This window comes from Dysidea avara, chromosome 6 (assembly GCF_963678975.1).
Source record: "Dysidea avara chromosome 6, odDysAvar1.4, whole genome shotgun sequence".
Taxonomy (NCBI): Eukaryota; Metazoa; Porifera; class Demospongiae; order Dictyoceratida; family Dysideidae; genus Dysidea; species Dysidea avara.
Window position 1 is genome coordinate 14561265 of NC_089277.1, and position 11833 is coordinate 14573097.

The following is an 11833-nucleotide window of genomic DNA, read 5'->3' on the forward strand; positions in this document are numbered from 1 at the left end:
AAAGGCGAACTGAGCAAGGAATCAACCCGTGTTCTTTTTAGCCTTAGAAAACCAGCCACAGTGTTTCTTATCGACTCTACCGGCTATCGTTCATGGCATTTACAGTGCGTACGTGGCTTGAAAATTAAAAGAAAGTATACGTTTTATGACGAAAGTTGATTAAACACCCCCGAGCTCTTGCTTGGGATGTGAAAACGAGTTTACGTATTGATTCTGGACCAGACCCTATTTCGGAGTAGGCGCTTATAATCTCTAATCGATAAGCGCCGTGACGGAGAAAAAGCGGTCTGGCCACGCGAGACTACTGGAGTACGTGAGTAGTATAAATAATTAAGAGTAGATAGACTACATTTTCGACATGGCTGAAGGCTTGAGTAGAAAAAGGAAAGTGAGAGGTGGACATCGGTCATTCACCAAGCACACGATTGTTGCACTTTATGATCATCTACTGCAGTGAGAAGCAAGGGGGTGTCATGCAGGTACGCGCTGTAGGTAGATCTGCGACCACGGTCAAAGTCTTGACCGGCCAAAATTTCGCTTTGACCTGTGACTAAGAGCCTTTTAGACCGGTGACTTAGCAACGATATTTCAGCACTTTTCAACTGTGGGTTGGAAGCTTTTACCCTTGACTGTTGAATTGGCATGATTTTGTTGGCTTTGACTTAGACTTTGACTGCGGTCGCAGATCTACCTACAGTGAGTGCCTGTGTGTCACCCCCTTGAGAAGCAGTGAGTCATCTACAGTTGTAATGATTCAAGTTAGTAGCTATCCAGTGAAGGTTGATGGAGACCTGACAAATAAAGTGGTCGACGTCGGGCAGTGGAGCAGGCCAAAGAGTGAGGGGGCCAGGCCAACTAAGCTGAAGACAAAAAAAAAGAAGTAACTACCTGCTGAGAATAGCTGCCCTCCGCCAATTTAGCACTTAGCTATTATTGTATTTTGCGTACTTGTAATAAATAAAAAACTATACTCCTTATTTATAACTACTACATAGCTTGCTACACTGCTTCTCCAAATACTGTGACTGCTCTATTAGAGTATCTTCATCTTTTCTTGCAAACATTGTCCCATAAAAGTGGAGTGGTCATGCCCCCCCATCTCCACTGCCTATGGTCATTGTTGTAACAAACTCCTCACATAATCAATTACAGCTGCTAACTCAACTTGAAGTTGTTGTTTTTTTGTCATCAGTATAGAATTCGGCACTTATAAGCTCCTGGTAAAGAATGAGAGCAGTCTGGTTCTCATTTTTCTTTAGAAATGGCTCTACATCCCCAAAATATACCATGATCTGATAGTATACTTCCCACCAGCTCCACCATCATGTAGGACAATAGGTAATCCTTTGCCTTCCTATCAGTTCATTCCAAAGTAGTTTGGTTCATACTTACCCAAGCAATGCAAACTCATGAAGTATGGGAGTACAAAAATTTTCTCCCTCCCTGTCAATCGTGTGTGAGAAGCATCCTATGTGTCAACCAGATTAGGACACAGAACCTTCACCGTCTTCATAGCAACACCATTAGAGAACGCTTGATCTCTCATGTCAGCTAATAGGTTATTGTTACCAATTTTGTACTCGGTGGTCAAAGTGTGTATTAGCTAATGGATAATTTCTTCTCCTTTACGAAACTTTGATAGCAACTGTACTTTGATAAGACACTGTTCAGTGTTCCACTCACCTTGCATACGGATTCCCTTGCAGTACTGAGTTTCGTACATCAATGCAGTGCAATGAGGCTATCGTTGGAACATCACTACTTGGTGAATTCGCCATGAAATAGTAGATACTTACTCGCTATCAAAAGGATAGAAATAACACTGAGGCGTAAATCAACTGTATATCAAAAGGGTCTCACACAATTAAGGAAAAGCTTAGCATGTTAAGAACTGCACAATGGACAACTTAGCACCACTAGTTTATAGATGTTTAATGCAGCTGTTTTCACTCCTTAAGACTTATCCAATGATGAAATGGTGGATACATTACAAGTGTTTCCATTTCTTATACGCCAAATACCATCATTACAAAGTGAATTGTTATAATACTTAGCAACAACAGCTGATGTCAGTGAACAGTTTGATCCCCTTGAGTGCATGGTGGAAACTGAATGCTGGTAAGCTGCCAATTTGGTGTCTGCTACTCTCAAGGTGCTTGTCTTTCAACCATCTTCTGCAGCTACGGAAAGAGTATTTTTCTCTGTTAAATTCTTCATTCAATGACCAGCAAGAAAGAAGCCTACAGGATAACATTATACCCATGTCTGTATATAAAGCAAATTTAGTGTACAAGAACTTATGGAGCATAATGCCACATAATTAGGCACACTGGAGCATAATTTGGGAAAATTTGGAGCATTGCTCAAAAGCGCAACAGGAAATTTTAAAAGCATAATAGGAAATATGCTTAGGCCCCCAACTGTTGACAGTTCTTCCCTACTTTAACTGTGTGACCTGCCTTGGTGACAAAAGTATAGTATTAATTGTGTTAGTAATTTGAATGCCTCCAACGTATAATTTCAGCAGCCAGAATGTTTAAAAATAGACAACAGAAATTTCCAATATCTCATGATGCGATCTCCATCACCTTCCCTCGCAGCATTGTGGAAGCCATGCCACAGCAGTCCTAAACTCAGGATGTCCAGTGCATAACTGTAGTCGGTATACATTTGGGTGGTGTCTCTGTACGTGTGGCTGTGGTAGTATTGCTTGAAGATAATTGATCCAACTCCTCACTAAGCATTTGGCTATGTCATTGCACGTAAAATCTCTAAATACGTAGCTCATCCCTCATGAGCTTTGTAGCTTCAGCAACAATATCCCCATGCAATATAACCATTAAAAAATCTTCTGTAGCTTTCATGTTCTTAGAAGGATCGTCTTTGATGACTGTCCGATGTATTAAGTTCCTTAGTTGATACTTTGTCTCTGCCGGACTTCTTGTACAGCCTTGCCTTAGTATACTAAAAATATGTTAAGTACTTATTAGGAGATAATATTTTACCTGTATAGGCACGTTCTGGTATGCCAGTCAGCAACAGCTGGAACAAAGCCCTCCAAACAATGCAAAGTTGATTTGCCATTATCACATAATGTAATGGCACCTCTACCATGAACAATAGTCAGGTGATCGTCAAACAGCAAGATTCGGATCAATCTTGAGTCATCAACATTGCAATCCTTTCCTCTTACAGACACCGTCTTTTGTTGCCACCTGGACAGGAACGTAAATCAACATGCACACTGGCTGTGTTACAATCCATAAAAATATTAGCACACCATTCTTGTGCTTGATATTACGTTTAAAAACACAAACTAGAAAAGAGAAATTGTGTTAATAAGTACATTTTATCAACGTACCACTTCAGATTTACAAGACATTTCCTTAGAAAATGTACTGAGGATGTGCCATGTCACCATACGTTGTTGGCCCTTAAATTGGTCCATGCTCTGCACCACAATCCTGCATAAATGATGTTGGTATTCCATACAACCAAGAGTTAATAATTCTTGGTGCAACCAGTAGTGATAAAATGCCGTGCTACTAAGACCTCATATTCACTGAACAATTTCTCTACGTCAACTGGACTGGGCAAATTTTATCTGGAGAAGGAAAGGAGATCTTCCAATAAATCAGCTATGTTAATTCTATCCACACAACTAGCTGTGAAAAAATGGTGCTGCCTTAAAAAGCCTGGGTGAAAAAAGTTGTGAAATCAAAGGTGGCGGCTGCAATGATGTTAATGCTAATAAATTTTAACAATGACAGCCATTATTAAATTTTTTTATCATTAACATCATTGCAGCCATTTCTTGGCCGCCACCTTTGATTTCACAACTTTTTTCGCCCAGGCTTTTGAGGGCCACACCACTTTTTCACAGCTTGGCTGTTTTTGTGTGGATTTCACTTCTTTTTGTACTTTATAAGGCCCCAAAACCAGCCTATGGCTGACTTTGAGGTTTGTTTTTACTCACATTTCTTCTTTTCTATGTAGATACAATGATGATTATTGAAGACAGACTTATAAATGTATTTCATTGCATGATTTAATATTTGATAATATTATTGTAATACTCTAATAGAGTGCACGTTTTTTTTTGAGGACTTCTATTAGAACATACATAGAATGTTCTAGAACAATCTAGTACTTCTATTGGTAGGTCTATGAAATTACAAACGTTTGATTATAAGCAGATTTCAACTAGAAATTGCATTTATAAAACAGAAATTAAGTGAGGTGATCAGCCAAGATATCCGTGGTTAAGGATGCAGGTGTTAGGTATGGAGGTCCTTGGTTCAAACTCCGGTAAGTTGTTTTTTTTTTCAACATTTTTTCACACCTTTTTTACCCCGTGGTGACTGCTTTATTAGAGTATCTTGATCCCCCAATTTTACACTTACTTGGGTTTTTGCTTTATAACTTTGTCGCTGTAACTCTATTGCTATTCAAACTATCAAAAGGCACTGTTACGATGATCAGCTATCTACAGACCAATAGGCCAGTTTCACATAAGGCCTTAAGAAAATGTTAATTGTCTATTGCATAACCACTGGATGCTGTGGATGCCCATGAAGCCATTGGGAAAATGATGATAACCGGCAGTAAAACTTCGGTAACTTATGAAGTATACGGTATGTTCTTATTTTCTGTACATGGAAAGAAACTACATTGATTTCTCTTTCGTTTCGTGGTTGTCCGCTGTGAATAGGACGAAAGATTCCCGAGTTAATAGGGTGGTGAAGTTAGAAATGTCACCAGACAAGGCTTTCCACAGCTGATATTTGTAAGTTCGAAGTAGAAAATAACACAGGAACTTCAACAAGTCTTAACAATAGCCTTTGTTGTGAATCACTTTGCAGGAAAGCACTGAATTGGCATGTGAGCTAATAAGTTAACAGTGTGTTCAGGGAGCCCAGATACATCATCCAGGTGATAGTAAGGCTTGCTCTTGTACTGTACATCTGGTAAACAAGGATAGCAAGCAGCTGCTTGTGTGTTTCGTCTTCAGAAAGCATTTTTATCATGCATTCTAACTTTTATTGGCTCATAAACTCGCTAGTGGCTTAGCATATTTACAGCAGACAAACACCACAGGGCATAGAAATCAATGTAGTCTACAGTGCTGCTTTAAAAACTCGGATATTTCCATTAGATTCTATGTGACAAAAGATCAATTAAAATACTTTCCCTTACATGAAACTGGCCTATTTTCAAGTTATTTCTGTACTCGGTTTACCCTGTAGCTGTAACTGAAGTTAGATATTTTTTACATGAATAAAAGCTCATAACTCCTTGAATATTCCTCAGATTAACAACAAACTTGGTACGTGAATCCACCGTTACATGCTCTTCATTTGTGCCCAAGATTGAGGCAATCGAGTTACACGTTTGCATTTTATAGCAATTTCTGCAAAGTATGTGAAAAGAAATCGAAGCCCCCGTAGCCCCTGTACAGCATAACAAGAAGAAAAAAACGAAGAAATTAAAACAAATTTTTGAACGCCCATATCTCACAAATGGCTGTTGGGAATTTAATCAAATTTGCTGTGTGGTGTACCCTACCTGGGGGACAGCTATAATGCAAAAATGGTATGCTTTGGAGAAGTGGCCATGGAGCTATGCACGCATGGAAAAGCTGTTTTCTTTCTTCCTGTCAATATACTCACGGTGTGGTCGCCGGCTTTCTTGGCCGCACGGCACACTACCATGTGTCTTGATTCAACACAGCGTATAATGCAACGTTTCCAACTGAGTAGTCGCTGCTGGTAGCATCATCATCACTTTCATCCTCTAATACATCCAAGCAGAGTAATGGGTCAGTATTGGCCTGTGGATAGTCATCAGTGATCTAATTTCATTTCAAAGTAAAAGAATAATTCTAATGAATTATGTAAATGACTAACCTATTCATCAAAAAGTTGTTTCCCAGGAGATCACATCTTCATGTTTATCAGACAAAGCTTTAACAATGTTGGCAGCAGCTGTCACTGATACAGTTATCATTAAAAGGTTGCAAGCACTGGTAAACCTGTTGTACAAAAGTAAGAGCCAGCTAATGGAAAACAGTAATACCTGTTTGTGTACTCCATTCCCATGCAGCATCATTGGCACAGCCTTTTGAACTTGGCACAGTTGCTTACATTGCATCTTAAGCACCATTGAAACTACAAAGCAGATAAAATATCTCCTTGGATTAGGTAGTAGACATTTTTAAAGTTTTCCTAAGTGTAGAAACTACTTCCTGCAATTCCAAGCACAATTCCGAACTGAACTGCTCGAGATGTTTAGAAACTCCGTTAACATTGATTTATGCGATATAGAATTCAAATAAACTATATCTGTGCTTATAAATACTTAGAGTAGCTTCATCATCTTCAGCATCTTTCTCCTACTGTAGTTGGGCAGTCTCAACAGATCATTTCTCTCCGTTGTGTGGTCTAGAATGAGATGACAACTCTGTTTGTGGTAGTGCACTTAAATTGGAAATTACGTCAATAAATCTTTAACAACAGTTTTATTGTAATTAACTAAGCTTTTCTGACAAGGTGCACATAGGTAAGCTTTCTCTTCACTCAGCTTCTCAAAAGAATTCACTGAGAATCCTGGCCAAGTGGTACAAATAAGGGAATTCAAAATCACAAGCTCCTTAAGAAGAGGTTACTTGCCAATGTATGTACCTGTTCGACTAGTTCCATGACCATAATAACAAAACAGACATCACTCTTTGTAGTAGAGACATGTGCTTGCATCTCTCCTTAAGAATAAGGCAAATCAGACATGACAAAAATATTTTACTAGATCTGAGTAAAATCTTCTGCAATACTTGAGGAGGGTGAGAGCCCTCTGATTAAAATTGGAGCCCAGATAAAATTCTGTATTGTTTCATTGCCACTTCTCAGTAGTGATGCACTCTTCAAACTACATATTTCCTTCATCTCAAGATGTATTGGCTGTAGAAGAAACAATATAGTTGTGTGTCTTTGTAAAGAAGAAAACACTTGTAGCTTAATGGGCACGAGACTTTGCATACATATTTCCTTCATCTCAAGATGTATTGCCTTCATCTCAAGATGTATTGGCTGTAGAAGAAACAATATAGTTGTGTGTCTTTGTAAAGAAGAAAACACTTGTAGCTTAATGGGCACGAGACTTGCATGCCTCTTTAATATTTAATAATCATAAATCAATACAATCATGTATTACAGAATCAAGTCAGCTTGCATTAGATGACCAGATGGGTAGGTATCTTGGATGCAGCTTGTTACAAAACCATTTATCAGTGTAGTGGTCCCATGTACTTCGTCTGCTTCACCACTTGTTTACGTTTCTTCTTAATTTACTCATTCATTTGCACCAATGTGTTGTAGATGTAACGTAAGTCTTTCTTGTTCTATATTAAACAAACTGTAAAGTATTGTGACACTAAAATGTAGCAGTACCTCACCTTGTGATCTCATATACATAGACTGTGTATCTTTCCTTTGAGCTATTAAAAACAAATTTAAAGCATGGTGACACTGAAAACGTGGCAATACCTCACCTTTTCCTCTGTCGTACATTCTATTAAGTACCTCTCCAATCTTCTCTTCCAGCAGCTGCTTGTTTCCCATTGCTGCCAAAAATCTCTATAGTGAAGTAGTGCTGTATTTGTGCAGGCCGTTTTATAGGCCACCAGTCAGGTCACATGTGTGACATGCTGTTATGGCAGTGTGTTGTGGAACTTGTGTATAGTGCACACTTTTGACCTTAAATTTAGCTTGCTACTATAAAACATATAATTGTAGTTTGATGGCTATGGCCCCAGTGGGTTTATGTGTGGTTGGGGTACGAGCTACATACAAACTGCATTCATTCCCAATTCTATTGTGGTCCTGTGTACTCAGTATGCTGCACAATTTGGAGAGTGGATTACCACTGGCATGTGTCCTGTTTCATCTGTCGCTTCAGTTTTATCTGCTGCAATGTTTCATATGCAGTATTTCTGTTGAGCTATTAAACAAAATTAAAGTATGGTGACACTGAAAATGTGGCAATACCTCACCTTATTCTCTCTAGTACGTTCTTTGAATTGCCATCACTGCAGATATCTCTACAGTTTGTAGTGTTGTATTTGTGCTGAGCATTTTATATAGTCAGGTCACATGTGTGACGTGTTGCTATGACAGTGTGTTCTGGAACTTGTGTATAGTGTAACGCACACTTTCGACCTTTAATTTAGCTTGCCACTATAAAATGTATAAAAGTAAACTGAGGGTAAAAAAGAACTGGAATTTCTAGTAGCTATTGGGATTGAACTCACTACTTACAATACATCAGATTGCATGTTTCCACTGTGCTACTGCTACTAGCTGCCAGCTCCCTGAAATTTCTAGAGTTTGTGTGTATAAACAATAATGGTCAAGCTTATATAATAAAGAGTCTCTACTGTTGAAAGAAAGACGCTCACTGATCCAAAAAGGTACTGAACGTAAGTAGATAAAGCTTCGTAATTGCATCTTTTAAAATAATCAGCTGCACTGTAAAGTAGTAGGAACACAGCTAGAATTTCAAACATCTAAACCCTCAAATGCTCCAGCAGCAATGAATAATACATCCTCTTCAAATTGACTGGCTTCCCCTAGTAGCATTGATTCCTCCATTAAAATTTTTAACCCTTAATGTTCAAAGTATCATGAATAAAAAGGAGTCACTCTGGAACCTTCTTGATCATCATAACCCTGATGTTATTTGTGTATGTGAGACTTAATTGGTTAAACCCTAACATTCTGAATAATGAAGTATTATCCCAATCATACAAATTATTTCGTGAGGACCGTACTGATGGATATGGTGGCATACTTATTGGTGTAAAATGTAATGTCCTATCTGATTTAGTTGATTTGTCCTCTGAATCTGAAGCTTGCTCTGTTCAAATCCAGCTATCCCACAACAAAAAAACTGATTGTCATTTGTGCGTATAGACCCCCATATCCTGACATATCTTATCAAACAAATTTATGTAATTACGTGATTGATGTAGCTTAGTCTCTAAACATCCAGAAGTGATTGTATGCTGTACAGGTGATTTTAACCTACCAGATATCAACTGGGAAGATGATTCTATTTCAGCACATAGATATCTGTTTCTTATTAGGGACCATCCATAATTTTCAGTCTTTATGCAAGCGTACAAAGAGTACTCTTTTTTCTAACCCCCTCCCTCCTTCACAAAGCATACTGTATAAATGTTGATACTATGTACAGTATATACATGATGATTATTCATCATTTTATAAGTGTACATGTGATTTAATCCCCTCCCCCCTAGTGTACTCTTTGTACTCTTGCGTAAAGGCTGAAAATAATGGATGACCCCTTAATGAATTGCTGATTAATAATTATGTCGGCAGAATGTGGCTTCACTCAAATGGTGGATTTTCCAACTCATGAATCAAACACATTAGACCTATTTTTCACATCACACCCATCTCTCATCCAACAATGCACACCTCTCCCTGGTATTAGTGATCACAACATAATTTTAATCACTGCTAAATCTAAAATTACCTACCAGGAACCACATAGTCACAAAATCTGTTTATATGGAAAAAGGCTAACTTAAAAGAGATGAGTGCAACACTTACAAATTATGCTCAAGTATTTACACACCTGTTTACTGTAGACACTCCTGTTGATACCCTATGGGGTGCTCTTCGTGACAAACTCTTAGAGACATTTGTTCCATTAAAGTCAAGAAACAAAATAATAATTCTTGACAACCATGGATAACTTGTATGTAGGTTGATACTTGTATATAGGTTGATACAGTTAAGAAGACAAAAACAAAGAAGCTACAACAGAGCTAAAAGAACCAACCTCCCTTCTCACTGGCTACAGTATCCACAATCCATTACTGGATTAATAAAAAGTACATAAACTAGAAAAACAAAAAATTCTAATATTAAGAGGGAGAATAGGGATCACTGAAAAAAGCCATGAAACAAGAAGGGATCACTGGGGTGGTAATGTAAACCACAGACCCTTATTTTGACTCATCTCAAAATGATCTAGTAGAAAATGTTACACCTCCAGTCTTTGTTGAAACTTAAAAGTTCATTTGTAATGTTTTGTATAAAAGTCTTAAAAATAATAGTTTATCTTTGTTGTGTTGTGTTCCATAATTTAAAAAATATGCTGTTTGTGTAGAGATATGGGTTGCACACTACAACCTCCTGTCGATCAGAAAGAATTTAGGAAGAAACGTGTTAAGAAACAAGGGTACACATGTAGTGTACAGTGACAGTGTAACTAGTGTGTGTGCGTGTGTTCTCTAGCCACTTGGCAGCATAGCCAAGTGGCTAGAGCATCCCCATTGATGTTACAGCTAGGTGGGCTGCCATCCCAGTTGGCACCAGGCCACCAGGTCCCCATCTAAACAGCTGGGTAAACTGGAGCAATGTGAGTAAAGTTTATTAGTCAAGGAAACAACAACACCAACTTGGCATAACTGAGTATCGAACCTTGGACCTTTCGATTACCAGGCTGATGCTCTAGCCACTTGGCTATGCTGTTTAGATGGGGACCTGGTGGCCTGGTGCCAACTGGGAAAGCAGCCCACCTAACTGTAACATCAATGGGTACCTGGTATTAACTAGGGAAGCAAATGCCAACTGTTCATGTCTCACACAGCCGGTGAAGGTTCAGGTGCGACTTCGGGTGCCCTCACCTTCACCTGTGGGACATGGTACAGCCTCCTGTGGGTTACTAGACCTGCCCCAGGAGGATTTTCCTGCACTGACTCCTAACACCTGAGTAGTGCACAGGTGTCCCAGTGCTGGTTCACTGGGTAGGCATGACTGTGCTAGCACGGCAGCTGAAGGTGTTTTTTTTTGTGCGCGCGTGTGTGTGTGTGTCAATTTGGTGGTGTTGTTTTCTTGAGCAAGAAACTTTACTCACATTGCTCCAGCCTATCCAGCTGTATATTGGTGGCCTGGTGTCAACTGGGGAAGCAGCCCACCCAGCTGTAACATCAACGGATATCTGATGTTTACTGGGTAAGTAAATGCCCAACTATCCTTGTCTCATTTAGTGGTGTTGGGGTCATTGTAAAACTTCAGGTTCCATGTGAGACCTGGACAGTCCTCCTATGCGTTACTAGCCTTGCCCCAGGTGGATTTGCCTGCACAAGGCTCAAGTGCCTACAGACATCCCGGTGCTGATTTGCTGGGAAGCTTGTGTGTGTGTGTGGGGGGGGGGGGATAGAGAGTGTGTGTGCATGTGTACCTACTAGCAGACTGGGTTGAACATTCCAACTGCGGATGTACCTTTATAAACATTGCATATGTTTTGGTTCAATTTCAGTTGTAGTGTTCAAACCACGTAATTTACTTACCATATCACTGACAGAACATGGACCAGATAAGACAGCCACTGAGGTTTGTGACCCTTTGACCCAGCCAGACAGCCAGAAATTTTTGCATACGTATTTGTATTTCCTGTAAATTCGCCTTCCACTACCGTAATACACTTTATTTTCATGCAAAAAAAATTTCGTGATACAATTTTGGTGTAAAATTATTTTCATATAATTTATGTGAATGAACTACTCTATTAGAATAGTTTGATCTTATGTAAAAATTTCGTGTAAGAAATTTTCATATAAGTTTTGCATACAAAAATTATTTTACAACGAAAAAAAAGCAAAATGCGGTATATTAATATTATGTTATCACCATTTAATGTCATTTGTGGTTGTGTGTTAATCTGTTTTCAACTTAGAACACTAGAGGTTCTCAATCTTTGTAAACTGTATTTGTACACTGTTCTTGCAGCTGTGTGCGGTGCTTTAACT